Genomic DNA, 17,385 nt, shown 5'->3' with positions numbered 1-17,385 from the left:
ATCACCTGGACAGACAGTGATTTGTACAGTCATTTGGGCTAAAGCTCCCTAGGTGTCCCCCACTGCTAAGTGCTACCTTGCAAGTCACAAACTTGAAGAGCTAATCTGTTTGTTAGCAAGGCCTTAGAGCACAACGGCCATTCCAGGTTCCTTACTCAAAATTGCTCTGATTCTAAGAGGTTAACACATACAGGTCAACTAAGTGTAACCAAGCACAAATCTGGTGGTATAGAAGCCTGCACACGTCTGGTCTCAGAACACAAATTAGACAGTTTTATGGATATACACATTTCCATTTATGACGTCCTTAACTTAAAATGAACCTAGAGTGAGCAAAAGCATTGGAATCAAAGTTTGAATTTCCCAATAAACACACACACGAAGCTATAATTTCTTCAAAGTTTCCACACACCCCTGTGGCCTACTAGAGACAAAAGTCACTGCTCCCAGAACCCAAGTCGGCTTCATTTGTGGTGGAAGAACAGGCATCACCCAGCTATCAGGAGGATGTTAACACAGTTTTTCTTTACCAAAAGCACTCCAACACTAGCCATCGGTGGCATCTGAGCATTTGCCATTGGGTATTTTCCAGGTAAACCTCCACCCAACTTGCCCATTTTTTTTCCCAACTGCTATGTGCCACCAATTGCCAAAACACTATCCAGTTTTTTCCAAGAGGGACTGCGGACCTCTTCGACAGTATCCTAACTTCACACACACACATTCCAGGACAGTAAGAGGCTGCTTAACAAAAGGAGGAAATCCCATGACAAGGCATGGTGCTTTGCCAGAGATTTCTGGAGAGATCTACGCTCGCATGCTGTGGCCTGTGACGAATCACGCAAAGCCATGTCTACCAAGACCATCATTTTCCACAGCGGGAGACACATTTTCTCAAAACTATGTTCCCATCAATGTCTTACTGATTTTTTTTAATCTCTATTTTCGACCGCGGCCCAAGGAAACGGCGGCCAGACCTGACTCCAATATACACACAGACTCGGGTTTCACCCCGTCACCTGTTGGCTCCAGAACAACATCCCCTTTGTGAAACTTACAGCTCTCCTGAAACGCCGTTTCCCGAGAAAACACTTCCTTAAGTATGCGACAAGACTCCGAGTTGGGAAAACAAACTCCATTCCACACCCCGCCTGCTTTATCCGCAGACGGATTAACGTGAGCCTTTCTAGACGGGCTAGGAGGAAGGATGTCACCGTCTTCGGGGACACAGCGGCGGTGAAGGCTGCGGGGCCACCCAGACCCCCGGAGCAGGCTCGGCCCTGCGCCCAGGCAAGCGGCGGTGGCGGCTCTGGCCGCAAGGGGGAGCCTCGTCCCGGTCTGCCCCAAGTCCCGGCAGCACCGAGGAGGCCAGCGCCCACGTCGGCGATCGTGTCCCCGTGGTCCTGTCCCCGCTGTCCCTGCCCCGAGCTCGCACCCAGCCAGCGCCGCGCACCTGCACGCCCGGCACCCGGACCCGGTCCCCGCGCACAGGCTCGCAGCGTTCGGTGTCCGCTCCGCGCTCCACCCCCAGCTCGGCTCCGGCTCAGGACAGCCGGTCGCGCCGCCTGCTTTCCAGGAACTGTCACACTAACTGTCCCCTGGCAGGTGTCCACCGGGGCCCGCCCGCCCGTACGGCATTCCTAGGAAAGTTACCCAGATGCGGGAGCACCGCCGCCAGTGGAGCTCCATTCCCCGCCGCCCAGGACTGTGACTCGCGCAATGCAGACGTCCGTGAGAGCTTCTGTAAACTTCCCCCGCCCGCAGGTGCACGCGCGGCCACAGGCGCGGGCCAGTGCGCGAGGGGGCGGTGCTGAGCCTCGAACTCAGGACTCCACACGCTGGGCAGGCACTCCGCCACGGCGCTACACCCCCAGCCCCACAGGTCTCCCTCTTACACAAATCATCTCCATGCTGTCCATAACAATGCCAGCAAATGGCGCGTTTAACCCAGTTCTCACTCCGAAGGGCTCATTAACATACGAATTCTCTCCGCTTAAGACTTCCTTGCATTTAAATGAAAGCAATTCCTGCGGCTTAGAACCGGAGATTTATTTTACTTTATTTTTTTAGCAGTAAATAACAGCAAAAGCAAAAGGAGTCAGGCACACGCGGCACTTAAGTAACTAGTAAGGGTTTTTAACTATCATCCTTGAACCACAAGAAGACGCCCCACGCTCGTTCATGTTAATCTTATTTCTGTGCTATTTTTAGGGGCTCTAAGAAAGGAATTTGGCTTCAGCTGTCTGCAGAAAAGGCTCAGAGAAGCAAAAACTGGACCTCAAAGAGAGCCCAGAAAGCAATGAGAATTGGTAGTGATCATTAGTAACTAGTGAACAGCGGACGTCCACGATTCTCCTGAGCTACAAGCTTTAACAGGGACCAGAGCCTTATCAGGTGGGGGCAAAGCCAGTAAATACGAGCACCGTGAAGAGCCAACAGTTTCTACTTTAAACCCAGGATGGCGATTCTGCAGCATTTATTTATTTATATGGAGAACAATAGCCTATTGTAGCTGTGATTTAAAAATACACAGGTTGCCATAAATAGATCGATCCCTCGAGTAAATAATTGTGTGGCCAAATTCTGTTATCTCTGCTGCAGAAAGAGGCAGCGGAGGACAAGCTGAGTTTTTTTTTTTTTTAAGTTGCTACTTTTTTTTAAAGTGACAGAACCCAAAAAGTCCTGGCTCTGCTGTTAGACTAGTTTGGGAACAATAGTTCAGATATCACAAATTATTATTTGCAATTCAAGTTTTCCAGATGATTCCCAAAAGAGTACCCCTGCCCGAGGGCACGGGAATTTGTGGGAAACCTCTTTCCCTGTTGATCTGTAAAATTCACCACCGAATCTGATGAGTAGGATTGCTCGCTTTCTTGTGTGGTTTTTATTTTATTTTATTATTGGACAGAGATTTTCATCTGGTCCAGGCTGGCTTCTGACTTGCTATGGAACCTAGGCTGCCCTTGCAAGTGCTGGGATTAGCAGGGTGAGCCACCACACCTGTCTCAAATTTCCCCTTTCCTCCTTCCTTCTGTTTGAGCTCCTCGGGGAAGACCAGAACAAATGTGCGACCGGTTATTGCTTTACATCACACTCTAAACTAGCCTGTCAGTAAAATACAACAGATTCTATGCCGCCAGGCTGACCCTGTGGGCCAGAACTCTTCCAGGAGGCTAGCGCCACACTGAGTGTTAACACACAAATACTCCCACTATATCCTGTAGTGAAGGCTTATCGGTATTAAATGTAGCCTAACCACTGTGGGCAGTTACAAGGTAACTACTTGTAAATACCGTTTGCCACATTTCCAGCAGGTACTGTCAACTTGTCTATTGTGTTCCTGCCAGCGAAGCAGTTTGAGGACAGCGAGAAACTTCCTACTAACTTTTCATCTGAATGAAACAGACTTTGTTCTGGTCGGGGAAAAGCGTCACTACTGTCAACAGTGAATCTATGCAGATAGAAGGCAATGCCCCCAGCTGGTGTCCTTTTGTTTCAGGTAGGTAGAATATTCAGTTGCTTGAAGATCACACTTTAGGGGGGTGAGAAAGGAAACTCAGAAATTCTCAGGGCTTAGCTTCCCACACCCCGAGGGCCCTGAGGGCTTCCTTCCAGTTGACGAGAGGGTCACCCTCCCTCCCCTTTGGCCTCAGGGCACTTAGCACCGCCTGGCACTGGGTGCCTATTTAGTCACCGCGTTATTGTCTTCTGTTCTGGAGTTCACTGCTGTGTTCTCAGCATTGTGCCTGGCACATATCAGAGCAGTGCAGTGAACCCGACGGAGTGAAGTGAATAAAAGATTCTCGCATGTTCTTCTCAGGTCCATACCTTATCAAGTAACACCGTTTCTAGCTTAAGCCATTGTCCTAAGGATGGGGTTGTTTTAGGGGAACAAATGTGACAAGGGCAGAGAAACAAAGAGGTAGTATTTTGTCAAATGCCAGCTTATCGAGTCTGGTAGAAAGAGATAAAGTACGGGCTTCAAGGAAACCTTGGTGCCACCTCCCTATGGTGACCTTGAGGTCTCTTTTGAAAAACACTTCCCTGGGCTGGAGAAGTGGCTCACTGGGTAGTGATTGTTGTGCAAGCATGAAGATCAGAATTTGGGATCCCTAGCATGCATGTAAAAAGCCAACTGTGGCCATGCACATCGGGACATCCGTGCTGGGACACGCAGGTCCTAGGGGTTCACCAACCAGCCAGTCCGGTTGAGACCACAAGCTCCAGGTCCAGTGAGAGACCCTGTCTCAAAAGCAAGGCAGAGAGCCATAGAGGAATACAAGCAGTGTCCACTTCTGACCTCCACATGGCCATGCACAGGTGAGCACACCTACCCACACACCACATGCAAGCATACACACATGCATACACAGCAGCGGAGTGCAGACTTCCTTCTTGGCTTTAAGGCTGTGTTGCTCTTGATTTCAAAACATTTTAAAGGCATTAAGGATGAAATGCCAGTGATCAGGGCAAGAACGTTCCTGAGCAGAAGTCTTTGAAAACAGCAAACGGGCGTGACTGACTGGCTGCAGTGTCATCATGTCACCGCATCCACCTAACTTTGAGAAGCCGTTAACAAAACAAGTAGGATTTTAGTCTCTGGTAGAGGCATGGCGTAGGACAGTGATTTGGTTTTCACAATGAACAGAGTCCCCAAACCATACATCCTGTAGAATCAGTCACAATTCTTGTCCAGATCAGTAAGTCAAACGCTGGAGGAGTAACTGTAAGTAAGCTGTCTCATCCTTGCAAGTTGGTACCACGCGTTTCTGTCGTGGCTTGGGAGACCACTGAGCCTTTGGAAGTTCTCAGTCCTGTTAGCTGAGCCTGCTCCACCCCAGGGAAGGGCTGGAAAGCAGGTGGCAAGGTTTTTTTCTGGAGTTAGGGGCATTTACGGAGGTTTATGATAAGTTTCAGCTTCACAAGGTCTCCAATTACTTTCTTTACCCTTTGATTATATTGAAAGCATCATGATTAGAGAGCACTGGTTCCTCAACAGTTTCTACACCCCATTCCATTGTATTTATGACTCCAAACCTCCCAGCGACCCAGCCCCCGCCCCCACCCCTCCTTCAGCGAGCGGGGCCATCTTCACTTCAAAGTGCCCTGGTGCACAAAGTTTGTCATCAGGGAGCTAAACGCCCATTCTCTCTGCAGGTACTTGCCAACACTGGGACAGATCACTTCTCTAAGGTTAGTCTTTGTCATGGTGAGTGGGCCATCTCTAAAATGCCAGTCTCGGGTCAATTTTAAAACTTCTGGGGGTGGAGCACAAACCATTTTGTTTTTCTCTAGGTAAAACAGATCTTTTGACACAGAAACAGACAAAGGTGATGTAGCTCTGTGGAAGTCCGGCCCACTGCTCCCTGCGTGAACAAAACCACCATCCTACTCCGTGGCAAGCTGCCTGCTCCCAGCACTCCATCGGTTCTTCCGGCTTTTGCTATGGCAGTGTTTTTTCAGTCTAAGGACTTGACTGCTGGTCACCGCTTAGACATTTATCACCACTGAGAGAGGGGCTGTTTGAGACTTCGGCACAGCTGGGTGAAGAATACAGACCTGGGGTACTTTCCCGATGGTTGTTCAGGTAACACTAGTGAAAACCAGCAGCCACAGTGGCCTGCTCTGCCCTTCACTCCCAACCACTCTCGGGGACTTCTTTTCACACCTGAAGATATGTCAGGCAAACAAACTTGTGTCCCATATAATTAAGAGAGTTGCCATCAACCATCTCAGCTCCTTTTGGGTCTGGGGTTTATTACAAACATTTTTAAAGTTCACTACTGAAAAATTACCGTCACGCTGGGTGGTGGTGGCACACACCATTAATCCCAGCACTTGGGAGGTAGAGGCAGGCGGATCTCTGTGAGTTCGAGGCCAGCCTGGTCTACAAGAGCTAGTTCGAGGACAGGCTCCAAAGCTACAGAGAAACCCTGTCTCAAAATCCCCTCCCCCCAAAACAAACTCCTGATGTGGAGAAATTAAGGAGAAACCTTCCAAAAGTACTGAAGGGGCTGTATCCTGGTACAGTATCCAAGATATATCCAGGTATCACGATCACAGTGTTTGACTGAGAACTTACAGCACACACACACACACACACACACACACACACACACACACACAGCAAAATATTGAGAGAATATACAGAACAAAATGCTGATAGCCTTTCTTAGGGGAGGGTAGGCCCATTGGTAACTACCATCTTACGATTCTATTTATCGAACAAGCAAGACATCAACAGAAGATGAAGCAGAGTGACAGTGGGGTGTCAGGATGCTCGCCTGAGCGGCACTGAGGCAGGAATAGCTTTGGACTGAGGTGAGCCATCAAAGGTCGAGGGAGGTGGAGGCACTAGAAAGGGTGTCCAAAGGCAGACCCAGGTGTGGGCATCTGTGCAGCCCTTCCAGGGCAAGGGGAGCCACAGACGCTTCCGCAGAAGAGTGGCTGGCACATATGCCTTCTTGTTAGAAGGGGTGACAAGAACAGGGCCAAGAACCCAGAACAGCAAATGGGAAGAGCCAGAAAACTACCCCAACAGTCAAGACCAGGGGAGGCAGGGCCTCGCCTGAGGAAAGTGTTCCAGGGGGCTAGACTATAGCTCCCCAGTGCACAGGGTTGGGGTGCAGGGGTAAGAGGTGCCCTACGTGCCTGGCATTCCAAGGTGAGCCAGCAAACTCCCATGGCTTTTGAGGGAACTAAAGCTAAGTCCTGACGTGAGCCTCTAGCTTCAAACTGCTACAGGAGAGACAGAACTCAAGGCCACCAGAAGGATTTACGTGTCTAAACTCCAAGTTTCTCTCCATTTAATAATCACCTCTAGCTGGGCTACAGCCTCATGAGAACTGGAAGCCAGACAGGCCGTGGTGGCGCACTCCTTTAATCCCAGCACTCAGAAGGCAGAGGCAGGCAGATCTCTGTGAGATTTAGGCCAGCCTGGTCTATAGAGCGAGTTCCAGGACAGTCAGAGCTGTTACACAGAGAAACCCTGTCTCAAAAAAGAAAACAAAACAAATCACCTTTAAAATATAATAGGGGGCTGGAGAGATGGCTCAGAGGTTAAGAACACTTACTGCCCTTCCAGAGGTCCTGAGTTCAATTCCACATGGTGGCTCGCAACCATCCAAAATGAGATCTGGTGCCTTCTTCTGGTGTGCAGGCATACATGGAATGTTGTACACATAACAAATAAATAAATCTTTAAAAAATATAGCCGGGCGGTGGTGGCGCACACCTTTAATCCCAGCACTCGGGAGGCAGAGGCAGGCGGATCTCTGTGAGTTCGAGGCCAGCCTGGTCTACAAGAGCTAGTTCCAGGACAGGAACCAAAAGCTACGGAGAAACCCTGTCTCGAAAATCAAAATAATAATAATAATAATAATACTTTGGCATTGGAGAGACGGCTCGATGGTAAGAGCCCTGGCTGTTCTTGTAGAGGATCCAGGTTCTATTTCTTGCACCTACGTGGCAGCTATCAACCATCTGTAGATCCAGGGGCTCTCCCCATCTCTTCTGACCTCCAAGGGCACCGAAAGTGTGTGGTGCACATACATGCAAGTAAAATACTCATATACATAAAATAAAATGAATCACAATGTTTACACACCACAGGGTAAAGAGTTCAAGCCCATTGCTATGAAAGAGATTGGCCCACCCTCTTCAAGTAGTCAGCAAAGTCCATGAAGATTGAGTCCCACGGCAGAGGCTCAAATGGCACTGGGAATGAGAGGGTGTGAGGTGGTGGTGGTTGGTATGGTTTGCAATCCAGCCATATTTCAATGAAATGCCCAAGTCACAGCGTTTCCTGACAAACGTGAGTTTACAGGATGTTTGCAGTCTTGGGCCACGCACTACTTGCTTGAGAGAGTTCTGTGCATCATCTGTTCCTGCTTGCTCGTTCAACTCTCCACCAGCCAAGAGAGGTGAAAACCCAGGCAGGCTAGCTTTGAGCATCGTGACCGGGTACTGTAACTAAGCATGTTATTTTCAGATGGGCCTCGGCAAAGAATTAGGTCAAGCAGCTAAAAGCCTCTTGCCAAGAAGAAAAAGGTCAGCAGGGCATTCTATCCATACCTATCTTATCTGCGATCCCACCTGGGTGCTTTTGAGAGCTCACAGTGCTCAATGAAGACACAAGGATGAAGGGGACTGGATAACGTGGCTAATGTGGGTGAGGTGCAGAAGTGAGGGAGGCAGCAGGAAACTCATTTCCTAGAAGGTCGCAAGAGTCACTACACTCTGAGGCGGAGAGTAGAAGGATCCTCCGGGAACAACTGTCCAATCCACCCCCCTTGGATGCTGCTTCAGACGCAAGGCTTTAAGACTACCCGTAGACCACTAGCAGCTGGGTATGGGCTACACTGAAAGATTTCCCCAAACATAAAGGGGAAATGCAAAGCCATAGGAGACCAGTAACCGTCTCACAGGGCTTCGAACAGTGACAATAAAGAGTGCCTAGGCGGAGGCAAACATGGCTACTAACTCGGCTACGGGTGGAAGGCGTTGGCAGAGAAAGATGGCTGTGTGCACATTCTTCACGATGCTTACGGCGGAGACACTGGTGGGTGGGTGTTACAGGTGGAGTGTGGGCTGATTGGGAACTTCAGACGTCATCCACACCCTTGTGGTGAGCCTTGAAAACCTGGCACAGCGTTTTCTTTTCGGGGACCTGAAAAACGGCTAGGTAAAATGTTTTACTTTCCCTAACTTTTTCCCTTAGCACCAGCACTAGAACATAGAAGAATATTCTAGAAATCCACATGCCAGGTTATTTCCACTGATAACGAAGCAGCGGCTGTCAGCCTCCTTTAGGGCAGCTCACTGATAATATATGACTTTGCTGACCTGTGGAACCAAACATTTGTGTAGCTCTAAGGCAAATAGCACCAGGAACGCCTCCCTGATGGTGGACATTCCTTGCATTTCTGAAGCTGACTGGCCATTCTGATCTCTGCATACACACATTGGATTGTCCCAGCACAACACAACTGGCTTACTGAGATCTCTGCATGACAGTTGTTCTATGGCCTCTTCGTGACAGCCAGTATCAGTGTGTCCTATGTTCTCACTGAGATATCACTCTTGCATGTAGTCAGTGGCTCACCCATCACCTCCTCAACTCAAAAAGTCAGATCATGTGGGACAAGGGACAGACCTCAAGATCTGTTCCACTGAGACTCTGTATGTATAACCCATTCTGCCACCTCATATGATCTCCCGAAAGTCAAAGACACTGAAATAATGCAGCCATAAAAACTTGTCAGATAAAATTGATTACAGTTCAAGTCATAGGACTATAATACTTTTTTTTTTTTTTAAAAATCAACTAACATTCTTCAGTTGAGACAATTAAGAAAGTGCAATAGAATCAATAAGCTGTCTGGAAGGGCCTTTGGGCAGTTCTGGCAACAAGATGCCCACCATAAATTGACAGTAGACGGGCTTAAATAACAGGAGCCTGTAAGGATGGGAACGTAGGCTCCTGGAGAATCCACGTCCTTCCATATAAACTCTGGCGGGAGTTTAAGACTGATTACAGTGTTGCTGACAGAACAGACGAAGGCACACAGCTATGACCAATCGTTTTTAAGGTCTTTAGTCTCTTCACAGTATGATCTAATAGGATCCCAGGAACCTCTGAAATGCTTTGCCTTGTATAAGAGTGCAGGGTGTTACGATGGGATCCCATGTAGGCTTCAAGTGAACTAGCCAAGTGCTCCACGGCTGAGCTACCTCCCCAACCTTCTACTTTTGGGGAGTGTGTCTGAGAGTAAGGAGCAGCTGAGTGAAGAGTGCCGGCAAAGTCCAGGGTGGTTTTTATGCCTTATGCCGTACTGCATTTTAGGATGGAAGGGATACTTTTTGGTTGTTTGTTTTTGCTTTGTTTTTCGAAACAGGGTTTCTCTGTAGCTTTGGAGCCTGGCCTGGAACTAGCTCTTGTAGACCAGGCTGGCCTTGAACTCATAGGGATTCACCTCCCAGCTGATGTATGTTTCTCTGGAAGGATCTGACAATATGGTTAAACAGCCTCTTCAGAGGGAGCTACCACTCAAAAAATAAAAAATAAAAAAGTCAGGACTGGGAAGAAGCTCGACCGGTAAGGTACTGCCTTGAAAACATGAGGACCTGAGTTAGGTTCCTGGAGCCCACACTTAAAAATCAGAATGGGGGTGCCCATACATTGGGATAGTGCAATAAGAGGATTGAGACTCACGGCCTAGCCAGTCCAGCTGGTGGTTTAGCTAGCGGTCAATGAGAGCCCTTATCCCAATAAAGCAAGGCAGTCAGCAACTGAAGCATACCCACGTCTGTCCCCTGACCTCCACAGATAAACACATATATGCATTTGTATGCACTCCCATGTGCATCTGTGTGCAATGAGCATGCATATACATGCATACATTCATGCACAAAACAAGTAAGTGAATATATGTATTTTTCCCTTTAGTTACATAAGCAGCACCAAGAAGCAAGCATCTTCATGCTATTCCAGGATTCTTTAAAATGACACGCATCTGATTCTTACTCCTTTCATGAAGTGCAGCATGACAGTTTTTGTTTGTTTGTTTGTTTTTTCGAGACAGGGTTTCTCTGTGGTTTTTGGAGCCTGTCCTGGAACTAGCTCTGTAGACCAGGCTGGTCTCGAACTCACAGAGATCCACCTGCCTCTGCCTCCCGAGTGCTGGGATTAAAGGCGTGCTCCACCACCACCCGGTCTTTTTGAGACAGGGTTTCTCTGTATAGCCCTGGCTATCCTGAACTCGCTTTGTAGACCAGGCTGGCCTTGAACTCAGAGATCTGTCTGAGTGCTCTACTTCCTGAGTGCGCGCGGGGGGGGGGGTGTTAAAGTTTTGCACTACCACCACCTGGCTAGCTGTGCAGTATGTTTTTTAATACAGTCAGGTAAGTGAAAATATAGTATATGTCATTCTGTTTCTGGTGCTTATAGGAGTTCTTGAGGAAAGGAAGCAGGACGACCACATGGATTAACACCTGGGACAGTGGAGATATATACTAATAACCTTATGATGAGACTACAAGGCGCAAAGGCATCCTAAATAACCAGACGTGCGTTACCTGGACCGTGAGCCCGTTTGGCATCGTGGGGAAGTGTCTGCTGCCGCCACTGGCATTGCTGGGAGCAATGGGGAGAAAGCAGGCTCGCCTGTGCCAAGTTGCCTCTAGTAGCCTTCTGCAGGTGTGGCAGCTACAGCGCTCACTGGAGGTTCTTGGTGGCCGACTTCATTTTACATTTAGCTATTATGACTGTTGTGCGTGCCTCGGCATCTTCCTGTGTGCATGTCTATGCACTGCACCATATGCAGCCAGCGCTCACAGAGGTCAAAGAAGGGTGCAGAATCCCTGATCCTGCAGTTCCAGTCAATTGGGAGCCGCCATGTGGGTGCTGAGAATCAAACCTGGCTCCTCTGGAAGAGCAGCCAGTGCTCTAACCACTGACCAACCACAGCAGCCCCTGTGTTTGATTTTCCTAGAGTAGCTGAGGGGCCAGCAGTTAATGCAGAGGAAGGCCTGGGAATAACGGACAGTTAGGGTTTTTGTTTTCTGTTTTTTTTTTTTTTTTTTGTCTTTTAAAATGGTTTTATGCTGGGAGGTGGTGCGTGCCTTTAATCGGAGCACTCAGGAGGCTGAGTTCAAGGCCAGCCTGGTTTACAGAGCGAGCGTCAGGACAGGATCCAAAGCTACAGAGAAATCCTGTTTTGGAAAACCAAGAAAAAAAAAAAAAAGATGATTTTTTTTTTTTCCAGGATGGTTCTCAAAGGGAAAAGCTGAGATCTGCTTAACGGGGGTATGCCTTAGGTGTGACTCTTTAAAATGACTTATTTTTCTGTTCTCTACTCCCAACTACCAAGGACCCACACTTTTTACTGGAATGTGCTTTTCTAGAGGGGTTCAGCTGTCTCTCCTCGCTGTGTCCTTCCTTCCCTGCGGGACCTTTCTTTAGAGAGCTTTTGGATTCAGCTTCCACAGCTTCCTAATGCAAGCCAGGCTAAGGAGACTTAGCAGACACACAAACCACATGTTGCTTTGCTTTGCTTTTCTGCAGCAAAATCCAGTTTGGAAGAAGACTGTGCGGACTTCGCAGTTACACTGAAATTAAAGATGGCGGAAAGGGTTCTCATCCCCGGGACTGGCCATCTTGTAGTACTTTAAAGCATAAATTGAAACATATGAGCATAATGAACTCTGATTCTACTCAGCAGCAAACAAAAGAAGTGAAATCCGTGGATAATGGTAAGCTAAATTAATTTTGACTTATGGGGCAATCTGAACATTTTCACCTAGGCCAAAGATAAGAGCCACAATAAAAATTCATTTCAAGCATTCCCACGTGAAATCAGCACATTCTAAACCAGGGATTAACAATCTGTACCTGGACTCCTGCAGACCTGCATAAACCATTCCCAACTTTTATGGCTCAATTCAGCTGTCAAAGAGAAGGGCCTGCTGGCAACACCTCACACCTGTTACTTATCTTGTGAAGTCCTGGCTCAGTTACTCCCACCTGGGGTGAGCAAGTTCAGACTCCCCTCACGCTGGTTTACACAAGGGAATAGGTTCTCCAGCCTGCTGGGTAGTAAAGAAATTAAGACACACTAAAAATCCCTGGAATTTCCCCCAAACAGAACATCACAATGCAGATCACCACACATCCTAGAGAAGGCCTATCTACACATACCCCTAAGTGAGGGCCACTGAGCAGGAGTGGAACCCAACACTCCTGGAGGCTGAAGCAGGGGGATTGTTGTGAGTTCCAGCCCAGTCTTGGATACGTGGCAAGTTCCAGACTAGCAGAAAGAAAGAAAGAAAGAAAGAAAGAAAGAAAGAAAGAAAGAAAGAAAGAAAGAAAGAAAGAAAGAAAGAAAGAGGGACAGAGAGAGAAAGAAAGGAAAGAAAGAAAGGGAAAGGAAAGGAAAGGAAGGAAGGAAGGAAGGAAGGAAAGAAAGAAAGAAAGAAAGAAAGAAAGAAAGAAAGAAAGAAAGAAAGAAAGAAAGAAAACATCAGCAGCAACAACAAAAACCCACTCTATCTTTACAAAAAGATCAAGTGTGGCTTTTAGAATTCTAAACGTTAGTAGATGACAAGGGAATGTGAGTTTTCTTAAACGGAGGAAACAAGATGAGGAAAAGAAGGGTTTGAGGGGAAAATGTCATAAAATAGGAGGACACTCAGAGAGCCAGGAAGCTGGGGAGCCGAAAGCACAATCTGTGGAGTAAGGCAAGTTCCTGGACTTGTCCCATTGAGCCAGGGAGGAAATGGCACGGGCAGAGAACAGGGAAACTCAGCTTGGGCTTCGAGAGACTTTAAGGAGACCACCCCAGCTGGTAATCCAGTGATATCTACCGCCAATGACCACACCCAGCTAGCAGAGGATCTCAGCTACCTGGGTCACCGAGGCTGCCTCCCGATGGGGAAGGTGGTCACAGCTGGTGGGAGAGCAATGATCAGCAGGCAGCGCACAGGTATCTCCTGAGTAGCGGGAATGCAACTAAACACCAGAGAGTGACAGCCACTCAGAAAGGAAATCCATCAGCCATCTAGACAGCATTCACCTTCAAATAGTCTCCTTTTTTTCTAGTTAGCATTTCATTATTCTTTTCTTTTTTAAAAAAATATTTTTTTTCTGGTTTATTTAACTTTATTTTATGTGCATTGGTGGGATGGTGTCAGATCCCCTGGAACTGGATCTTCAGACAGTTGTGAGCTGCCATGTGGGTGCTGGGAATTGAACCTGGGTCCTCTGGAAGAGCAGTCAGTGCTCTTAACCACTGAGCCATCTCTCCAACCCTTCATTATTCTTTTCATGTAAGCAGGACTGCATGGCTGCTCAGCTTCTGGGGCCACCTCATAGCTAATGATCTAGAAGGCTACCAACCACCATTCCTCCATGTTTCCCTGGAGGTATGCAGTGTGTGTGTGCATGCATGCATGATGGTGCATGCACTACCAACCACCACTCCTCCATGTTTCCCTGGAGGTATGTAGTGTGTGTGTGCATGCATGCATGATGGTGCATGCACTACCAACCACCACTCCTCCATGTTTCCCTGAAGGTATGTAGTGTGTGTGTGTGCATGCATGCATGACAGTGCATGCACTACCAACCACCACTCCTCCATGTTTCCCTGGAGGTATGTAGTGTGTGTGTGTGTGTGCATGCATAACTGTACATGCACATGAAGGCACCCATGTGTTGTGGGCTGAGGGACAGTGATTCAACAAGGGTGGGATTGTTTGGTCCTGCACAGGTATTCCAAAATGTCTATAAAATGATTAAATATCTTTATTTGGATTTGCCTAATACCTGTAGTCCCAGCTACTCAGGAAGTGGAGGCAGGTGGTTTGCTTGATTCCCAAGAGTTCAGAGTCAACCTGGGCAAAGGCAAAACCACCACTTCTATGGAAAAATTTCTGTTTGTAATATGGGCAAGAGAACTGGGTGTCAGATATGGTAGCTGGGAAGTGATTTGTCTTTATTGCTAGCTATCAGACCGTAGTAGGCACTCCCTGAGCTAGCAACGGGAGCATCGTGTGGGAAGCCTCTCACACAACACAGAAGTTTCCAGCGTATCCCATGTGCTCGGTGAGTTGGGATTGTGATGCATACGCTTGTATTCCATAGACTCTCCACAGAGAACTTCAGTTTGTGACTGGCTTAGGGACCACTGGTTTACAGACGACATCAGCTTTCGTTACCAGCTCTAACAAAGTGGCACATTTGTGGCATAAGAGCCAAGAGCATCTTCAAAATTACAGTCAGTAGCTGGTACCTGCAACATTCTTCCAGGACCCCAGCGTGTCTTCCCACATCCCACAAAGCCCTCACAGTGACGAGTAAACCTCATTCCTCTCCTGAAACCGTCCGCAAGCATAAGTCACCTGAGGAATCTCACCCATCTTAGCCACCATGAAAGTCTTTCTCAAGCAGAAGGCGGCCTCTCCTCAGTGGGTTAGGAGGACCGCTCTTTTGACGCTGCTTGTGGTACTGGTTTTCATGCACAGAACTTTCCCAAAATGTTGGCAAAAAGGGGGTTAAGAAAAAAACATGAAATGTGAGATTTAGAACTCAGAGCCATTTCATCATCTTAATATCAAAGCCACCATTTTAGAGACAGGCAATGCTTAATTTTACTTAGGCAGTTTCTGCAATTTCAGCACATTTCTTATGCATAAAGTTCCATTTTTGACAGCTCCCTTAAAGCACTTTCAGTTTTATTTTTACCCCTCTTTTCTAGAAACACAGCCATCGTGCGAAGCTAAGTTCTGTTGATTAACTTTGAAGCTTCCACTTAGCTCCATTTTTTTTCAACATCAGTTTTTTTTTTTTTGGCTTGTTTTTTGGAAACCTTTGGCTTTTAGTTCAGTGGATTTTTGAGAAAAAAAAAATTAATGTATTTTGGTTACTGCTTCCACTGGCAAAATGAAGGGTTAGCTCCTTCTCTTTCTTCTTTTTACATAGTCTGGACTCCAGCTTCTGAGTTGAAGGAATCTTTCCCCTCTCAGTTCCCAAGGAGCTGGGACTACACGTACGTCCCATAGCTCCGGGCATACAGTCCATTCGGAGGTAAGTGCCGCCTCCGTGGGCATCGGTGAACCTCTGTCCTGCTGAGGACAGATGAACACAAAGGCTCCAGGGCAGGTGATGTGTCCCTGACTGCACAGTCTTCACTAATGGCTCGACATATGGACAAACAACAGGCAGATCACCTGTCATTTGGGGGAAGGGACTATTTGGTGATAATACGAACACAGATCAAGTTATAAACACAAAGCACAAAGCAATAAAACACATGACCCTTAGAGATGAAAGCTGGAAAGAGGTTTGGAGCCTTTGGATTAGGGGATACACCCATTCACAGGGATTGGATGCATTGTCCAGACAGAAGACAGACAAGACAGGGTCTCCTGCTCAGCAAGCTGCAGCTCCCCTAGAATGGACCACTGACAAATGAGTCCATTTGGTTCTAATTCTACCTCCCCCCCCCCCCCAGTTATAATCTCGTCTGCCTTTCTTCTTATACCAGTCGGCAGCTCTTTTCTTGTTTGGCCTGGTTTGTTTTATTACATGTAATATTTTTTTGAGCTATTATTATCCTATTACTGGAAGGAAGAATCTTCTGGAAGAACTAACCTCAAATCCCCACCATGCCGCCTTTGAAGGCAGCACCGCACTGAGCCAAGTGCATGGCCTAAGTGATGCTGACTGAGGCTTTACAAAGCCACAGCCTCTGTGCTGACTTAACACGCAGAAACAGAAGATGGCCATGGCCAGCCAAAGGCCAGGCTAGACATCCGCTTATAGCTGGCTTCAGTCATTCCATTGACCGTCCTAACGTGGGCTCGTTAGCAGAGAACCTTTCTGAGGAGACGCTGCGGGCTACGATGACAGCGCCAGCTTCTACAGTTTGTATCAAGACAGGAGCTACGATGAAGCCAGTTTTCTTTGAATCAACCCGCCAGCGTGTCACTCGTGAAGTTTTGCAAGTTAGCTTGATAAACAAATGATAGAGAAAATTCATTTTCATCACAACGGAAGCACGGTTACTGCCTTTCTAAGAACTCATGAAAATAATCTGTTATAATGGTTGATGGTAGGAAATGGAAAGCATAGAGAATACGGTTCTAAGGAGGAAGGAGGAAACGGGAGAGGGGAAATGGTGGAGGGTCAGCCCAACACTGTATCTTTGTAATGGATCCTCCATAATTACGGGAGATCGATAAGCTTACAGACACTGTGACCCTTATTCAGTCACAACCTTAGCACAGCATACTTTCCCATGAGAGTACACTCACCTTCCACCTCGAACACTGGCTTAAAAGTCACATAGGTCCAAATATCATGCATAAGGTTGTTCACACAAACAAGCTACTGTTTGGAGGAGAAAGGAAAAAGTGAGTTGAGGCGATCATAAATCTCCCCTGCAGCACTAAGTTTAACCTTTATAGGTCTGGGCCCAAGTTTTATACATGGGGTTACAGCATGTTCTGAGTCAGAAAGCTCACACTCACCCCAAGACAAAGGACTGCTTCACAGAAAGCGTTCCTGTCACTTGGAGTAGCGGTTCCCCAACCTGTAGGTCACAGGGCTGCCACATCTGATATCCTGCATATCAGGTATTGACATTACGATCCACGACAGTAGCAAAAATCAGTTATGAAGCAGCCACAAAAATGATGGTATGGTTGGGGTCTCCACAACACGAGGAACTGCAGGAGATGACTTAGACCAACACGCTGTTGCTAAGAACAGCAGACAGGTGTACACGGGGAGCTGGGGAATGGAGGACAAGTGTACACGGGGCAGCTGGGGAACAGAGGGCAGGTGTACACGGGGCAGCTGGGGAACAGAGGGCAGGTGTACACGGG

General features: G+C 47.6%; 1 protein-coding gene across 3 annotated transcripts in view; it reads right to left on the bottom strand.

Annotated features, from left to right (window-relative positions):
• The window catches only part of Prickle1 (prickle planar cell polarity protein 1), a 92,186-nt gene that overhangs the window by 18,276 nt on the left and 56,525 nt on the right, over positions 1–17,385 (bottom strand). The window contains exon 1 of one of the 3 annotated variants that reach the window (XM_026782510.1): positions 1,654–1,769. The exons of 1 other annotated variant lie outside the window; for it this stretch is intronic. The gene's annotated coding sequence lies outside the window, so the exon portion shown is untranslated. Of the gene's footprint in view, positions 1–1,058; positions 1,138–1,653; positions 1,770–17,385 lie in introns of those variants that run through there. One more of the 3 variants, XM_026782511.1, reaches the window with a different exon arrangement.

The sequence above is a fragment of the Microtus ochrogaster genome, chromosome 15 (assembly GCF_000317375.1).
Source record: "Microtus ochrogaster isolate Prairie Vole_2 chromosome 15, MicOch1.0, whole genome shotgun sequence".
Classification (NCBI taxonomy): domain Eukaryota; kingdom Metazoa; phylum Chordata; class Mammalia; order Rodentia; family Cricetidae; genus Microtus; species Microtus ochrogaster.
Note: the sequence above shows the minus strand (reverse complement) of the source record. Positions and strands in the feature narration are given on the sequence as shown.